This window comes from Neofelis nebulosa, chromosome 6 (assembly GCF_028018385.1).
Source record: "Neofelis nebulosa isolate mNeoNeb1 chromosome 6, mNeoNeb1.pri, whole genome shotgun sequence".
Lineage (NCBI taxonomy): Eukaryota > Metazoa > Chordata > Mammalia > Carnivora > Felidae > Neofelis > Neofelis nebulosa.
Window position 1 is genome coordinate 26,196,996 of NC_080787.1, and position 6,886 is coordinate 26,203,881.

A 6,886-nucleotide genomic window follows, 5' to 3' on the forward strand; every position below is an offset into this window, starting at 1 on the left:
ATAGGCTGGGCATTTAGGCAGGAGAGGTGAGTTTGAAAATCATCAGAACATGCCTGGCAGCTGCAGTGATGTGCATGGATGTGATTAGGGAGAGGGTGCAAAGTGAGACTTGGAAATGGCCAAGAGCTGAGTCTTGAGGAACTTCAAACTTTGGACTTGGGTGGTGGAGGGTAAGCTGTCAAAGGAGCCCAAGGAGGAAGAAGAGAAACCAGGACAGTGTATCGCAGTGGCCAAGAGATGAGCACTGTCTGGGATATTGCCTCTAGTGGTTCTTTAGAACTTGGGCATCTGCATACCTTCCTGCAGAGTATGGCTTCTTCCATATTGCCTCTGTCTTCAACATTTGCCTCCTTTATAAAGTATTTTACTTTGAACAAGCTCGACTTAATTTGCCTTCACATAAAATATACACCTATTCATCATAACCTCTCCTGGCGGTCCTCAAGTGCACCCAACTTGCCCAACTTAAGCCCAACTCTCCAGCAAGCTCATCAGAGTCCTGTTGATGAAGTTGTTGAGTGCTTCTGAGAAGAGAGAAAGGAGAGAGAGGGCAAAGGGAAGAAGCAAAGGAGAAGAAGAAAGCCAATGTTTATTGAGCACCAACTCCATACTGTCATTATGCTTGTCTAATACCAGCAAAATGGTGCAAATGAGTATCACTATCAGCAACTTAAAGACTCAGAGAGGTTAAATAATTTGAGTTAAGTCACATGGGTAATATACTGTGTATATAGAGCCAAATCTCCAACTTACATCTATCTTCTTGAAAAATATTTTTTGAGGGGCAGTCTTTTGTAGGAAGCTCATGTGTGTTTGTGAAATGCAAGCACATCAACTCTGAGGCAAAACCACCATAGTAAAGGGGAAGATTCCAGTGTGAAAAAGAAGTGGTAATAGTTGACAACAGAAGTCTAAACATAACCCTGATGAATGACCTCCATGAATAATTTTGTTCTTTTTTCTTTTTTTAGTGATATTGGTGGGTTAGAGTTTAGTAGAAATATCTGTACTGTGATGGATATATTGGTGGCAATTACCAGTGAGAAGTCTCCTTCATGGGGTCTATTTTAATGGGAACACCATTTGGGGGAGTTAGTGGTGACAAACCTATTTATTTCTCTGCTTCACTTGTTAGCTCCTTTCAGCACAGTAGGAAACTACAATCTAATGTGGCCCAGATTCCCTTCAGAATAGCCAGGGTCTTTGTAATTCTCATTAAGGTGTCTCTGGGTAGAGTCTGAGGAAGGAAGAAGGCATGTATGAGAGCAGCAATGAGCTGTAACCATCTCTTTTACCTGGAGGAGGCGCTGCTCTGTGCTAAATACTCAAGAAATTAACAAACAGGGGTGCCTGGGTGGCTCAGTCTGTTGACTGTCCGACTCCAGCTCAGGTGATGATCCCCCAGTTTGTGGGTTCAAGCCCCGCAGCAGGCTCTGTGGTGACAGCTCAGAGCCTGGAGCCTGCTTCAGATTCTATGTCGCTCTCTCTCTCTCTCTGCCCATCCCCCCTCATTCTCTCTCTTTCTCTCTCTCTCAAAAATAAATAAACATTTAAAAAATTTTAAAGAAATTAACAAATAACTAATGTTCCTAAAATTAACCTAAGGGGGAGTGGGGGAAACTCAGGTAGCCAAGAAGAGCTGCAGTGCAGACATGGTGGCCTGTGGTCCTGAAATGTAGTGAACCCCGGCTTGTCTGCTACCAGGATGGACCGCAGAGGCCTCCTGCCCTTCCAGCTCTGGTGCCCCTGGCCCTTTGGCACCTACTCCCAGAACCAGCCACTCCCACCTGCCACAGCCCTCAAGCTATCAGCCTGCCCAGAGCCGGCCGGCAGGGCTGAGCCAGACCACAGGCCTGCCCACTCAGAGAACACCCCACCCACCTTGGCCACTGATGCCCCTGCCTCCCAGACTGCCCCGCTCCTCTCTGCAGCACCTGCTGGCGATGATGGGCGAGTCCTGCTGGACACGTGGTACATTATCAAGCCTGGGAATACAAAGGAGAAGGTGGCCTTTCTTGTGGCCCACCAGTGTGGTGGGGACAGCAAGGCCAGCTCCATGAAGGTCAAGGGGCACTGGGGCAGTGACAGCTCCAAGGCCAAGTGGAGGAGGCGCTGTCTTCAGCCTACTAAGGCTCCACCGGACCCAGGGGGTCTAGAGGGCCCCCTGCCACTGAAGGGGCCCAGACTCAGCTGGTGAGGATGTAGACCTGCTCTCTGTGGCCGAGATGGTGGCCCTGGTGGAACAGCGGGCCGCCCTGGCCCTACAGAACTATCCAAGCCCCGGCACCCCAGCGCCTATGGTCTCCGTGTCGGTTGAGCAGGGTGGGCCTGCCAAAGGTCTGGGGTCCAAATGGAGGTCTGGTGGCGGGGACTGCAGCCGCATAGCTGAGGCAGTGGCCCACTTTGAGGCCCAGCGGGACAGCCCTCCAGCCAAAGGCCTCTGCAAAGAGGAGCAGCCTGGGCCCCGCCCAGGGGAGGTGCGCAACGCCTTTCCTATCTCCAACGGCCGAGAGCCTCAGGCTCCCGATGACAGCTTGCCCAACGGGAGCAGCGGCTGGCCGGTTGTGCCTACCCTGGCAGCCCAGGCCCCGGGGCCGAGCCAAGGACGAGATCACCAGTGACCTGTACCAGCTCATCAGCCCCTCTCGGGATGTCCTGCCCAGCAATGTGGAGTTCCTTCTTGGCTCGGGCGGATGAAGCCAGCGAAGGGGAGACCACGGTCCCTGCCAGGCCTGAGGACACTCCCCCGGCGCCCCCTCCAGCCCCTGCCCAGGACTGCGGCGCGTCAGGCTTCCACGTGGACGTGGTAGTGACGGGTGTGGTGGACGAGTGCATCTTCTTTGGCAAGGATGGCACCAAGAATGTGAAAGAGGAGACGGTGTGCCTGACGGTCAGCCCCGAGGAGCCGCCCCCACCCGACTCTTCTTCCTCCAGTCCCGGCGTCGGGACGGGCCCCCCGAGCCGCCCCCAGCCGACTCCCCCGCCACCGCTGGACGACGCTGAGGGGACAGCGGACACCTCCCTGTGCCGTCTGTATCGGCACGTGTCACACGACTTACTAGAGATCCGCTTCAAGATCCAGCGGCTGCTGGAGCCGCCGCAGTACATGCTGCTGCTGCCCGAGCAGGTGCTGGTGAAGGTCTTCAGCTTCCTGCCCACGCAGGCCCTGGCGGCCCTCAAGTGCACCTGCCACCACTTCAAGGGCATCATTGAGGCGTTCGGTGTGCGGGCCACAGACTCGCGCTGGAGCCGCGACCCCCTGTATCGCGATGACCCTTGGAAGCAGTGCCGCAAGAGATACGAGAAGGGTGACCTGTCGCTGTGCAGCTAGCACCCGAAGCCCTACCACCACGACCTGCCTTACGGACGTTCCTACTGGATGTGCTGCCGCCGAGCGGACCGCAGGACGCCTGGCTGCCGCCTGGGTCTGCAGGATAACAACTGGGTGCTGCCCTGCAACGGGCCGGGAGGAAGGGAGGTGAAGCCGGGGAAGGTGTTGAGGGGGGAGCCCACTGTGTCCACCCCTTCCCCCCACCGCCCCTGGGAGCCCAAGGCCAAGACTGGGTCACCCTCCAGGCGGTATTGATCCCCTTCCAGAACTGAGATGGGGTTCAGGGGGATGATTGAGAAGGCACTCTGATCGACCAACCCTTATTGGTTTTCTAGTCTTCAGACACAGGGCCTGTGGACCCCTCCAGTAGGGTGGTTTTTATCAGCATTTCAATTTCTTCTCCATTCAGCCCCAACACCCTCTTTGCCACTCTACACCCCAGGGACCCACCAGCAGGGAGCAGACGGGAGCTAATTTTGGTACTACTTAAAGTTTCCCCCATTCTGGCCCCCTTCTGCTGCACCCCCCCCCCCCTCCACACACACACACAACCCATGCCAGCCAGTTCTTTGTCTCTGGAGCTGTGTTCTCCCAAGAGGATGTAGCATGCAAAGTTAGTATCTCTCCTGACTTGCCACACCAGGGCTTACCTCCTCTTTAGGAATTGGGGGCCATCAGATCACAGATCAGATGTGGCACTTTTCACGGCAACCTGCCATTTCTAGACCTTTTCCCCATTAAAACAATAAAAAAAAGAAAAATCCCTGTTTTGTCCTTAACCTAAAGCTACCAGTCTCTTCACTTCCCCTAAAGAAGAGAAAATAAAGCTGAAATATAAAAATTCCCTATCTCCCATTATTTAAACTATTTCCATTGCTTCTCTATGCCCCACCTCACCCCCCAAAAAAAGCTGTGAACCCCTTTGCCTAGCTCTTGACAGTGTGGGGGCCGGTGGGCAGGGACTGTGGGTTTGAATTTCTGGATTGTTTTTCCTTCCATTCTGGGTATTTGTTCAGGCATTGGGGTCTCTCCAGCCCCAGCCACATGAGTTTCTTTAGAATCCTTTGGACACCTGAGACCTTGATTTTTCAGGCAGTTTGCTCTGGGGTATTTTCGTTCAGGGTTTTGTTTTGTTTTTGGTTTTGGGTTTTGGTTTTGGTTTTTTATCCTTGTGGTTCTGGAAGCTTCTGGTGTGTGTCATCTGACCAGTTTTGAATTGGTCCTTTCTATAAAATCAATATTTATAAGGCAAAAAAAAAATTTAACCTAAGGGGACCAACCCTGGTCTCTCTAGCCCAGACAACATGGCAAAGTGTGAGAGCAGATAGTGGTTGTGATCCATGAGGCTGTTTCCACAGCAGGGCAGGTAGCTGCTTTGGCCACATGTGCAGGGCAGAGGGAAGTAGCAAGGTGGTGGTTGCTTCACCCTGTTTCTTGGACATACAGATAATCATTACTGGCAGTTTCATCTTGATTCTCAAAGATAGCATCTGTGACAAGGAAGCTTAGTTCTGTACAATCATGGTGGGCAAGGTTGCTGTCAGTATCAGAAATGCACATTTGTTTGTGGTACCTCAGCACCACATAATTAAGGAGGCTGAAACTATAGAGATTCTTGTGTCCATGTTCAATAGAGGCTCTTTTGGATGGGAAACTTCTTAGGTGAGCGTGAGGGTATAGAGTAAAACAGAAGCAGGAATCTCCTGAAAAGTATCCTATGTCTGCCTGGGGAAGACACACTTCAGGTGATTCCTCTCCTTTCCCTTCCTCACCCCTGTCTCTCCAACAAATCCAGATGTGAACACCAAGAAAGTAGATGAACAGGAGAAGCTGGTGACCCACTAGAACGACAGCCAAACAGTGTCAACTGGACTTCCTTTTTGCCAAATAACTTGAAAATCTGATGAGAGTACTAAAGTACAGCACTAAATGGTTACTAAGCTGGTTTTTTCTTCCTGGGTTCACAATTATACCACATTTCCCAGACACCTTAAAGTTGGAGGGAGCCATGTGACATACTCTTGCCAATGGAAACTGAGCAGAAGGGATGTGCCCTGGCAGGCAGTGAAGAGGTGATGTGCCTTCTCAATCTTTCTCTCCATTGGCCTTTGTTGACTGGTGAGTGGATATGAAGGTTTCCTTAAGGCCACATATTAAAGATGGCTGTGCCTCAGCACAGAAAAAAATTGGCTCCCTGAATGGCTATGTGGAGCAGAGCTCACTGACCACATCAAACTATGACAAAAACAAGCAATAAACTTTTATTATACCAAATCACTGAGATTTTGAGGATCGTCTGTTACAGCAGTCACCATTAACTGATACAGCTGCACAGCCCAGGATTATGGATCTTTGCAGTAAGCCTCCTTCTTCCTTACCTCCTGAAGTCTTTAACGGCTTTGCAAAAATCAGGGTTGTGTTTTTGTCCTTTGCTTTTTAGTGCTTAATGCATTTGTTCAGGGACAAAGCATTTTGTGAAACAATTATTAATGGAAACTCAATAAAAAGACCTCAAACCAATGTAGCAACTTGGTAACTAATCATTCAAAATGAAGCATTGGAGTTCAAGGCCTGATGTGCTATTCAAATAAAATTATGAAGATTTGTTCCAAAAATCCAGCTAACATTTTAGGGGGGAAAGCATGCCTTGTTTTCTGTTCTGAGCCTGTTTTTAGCTCTTGATCTGTCCAACACTCTGTACCAGCTCTTCAGAATGTGTGCCTCATGTGTCCTTTTCTGATGAAATGTCATGAGCTGGCCTTTGACATTCAGCATTTCCCAAACTTGGCACCAAGAGGTTTTGCCTTTGTTCACTGTAACACAATTGTTGTCTTTTTCCCCAAAGTGGGATTTCTGATTCTCTTCTCTGAATCCTGAAAATGGATTTTCCTCACTGCTCTTACCTTGATTTTGAGTTGTGGGCCTGAAGGTAGTATCATGGGAACCATCAAAGCAGTTAGAAATCAGAAAAGATGAAAGTACAGAGACCTCTATCTGGTGAGTTCCTGCCACAGTGGCTTGACTCAGCTTTCCTCCGGTCTTGAAAACTTCTTCTTCATTCTTCTCCCTGTCTCTCTAAATCCTGCTAATGCTTCAAGGTCTGGCTCAGTGTAAGGTTTATAAGACTTCCCACATGGACCCTCATTAGGTTAAACTTTTCAAGAGCACAAAGAACACGTTTGGTTTTGTTCATAATTTCCCCAGCATATACTGCTCTGACTGCCATTTGCTACATGTTTTTAAAATATGTGCTGAATGCATTGATGACTTGGAATAAATGGATGAATTTTAGGTCCTCTGCCCATCTCAAGTAACTGAATTACCAGGAAGAATGGAAAGGAAGAGACACTCATTCTTCTCCAAACACACATTATCTACATGACATCATTTAGCAAGTAAGTGCATTTAATGCTCATTTTGACAGTACACAGAACCAGCAGCATTTGCTTTATGCACTTTGACTACATTTCTAACTTATCTGGGGGGGCGGGAAATAATAATCACAAATGACAGTGTCCATGACAACCTCCAACCCAAACCATAAAATAGATCATT

At 49.4% G+C, this 6,886-nt stretch overlaps 1 pseudogene; it reads left to right on the plus strand.

The window, feature by feature from the left end:
- The first annotated feature begins 1,705 nt into the window (after positions 1–1,705).
- On the plus strand, positions 1,706–3,586 carry LOC131515367 (F-box only protein 46-like; annotated as a pseudogene).
- Positions 3,587–6,886: the final 3,300 nt, after the last annotated feature.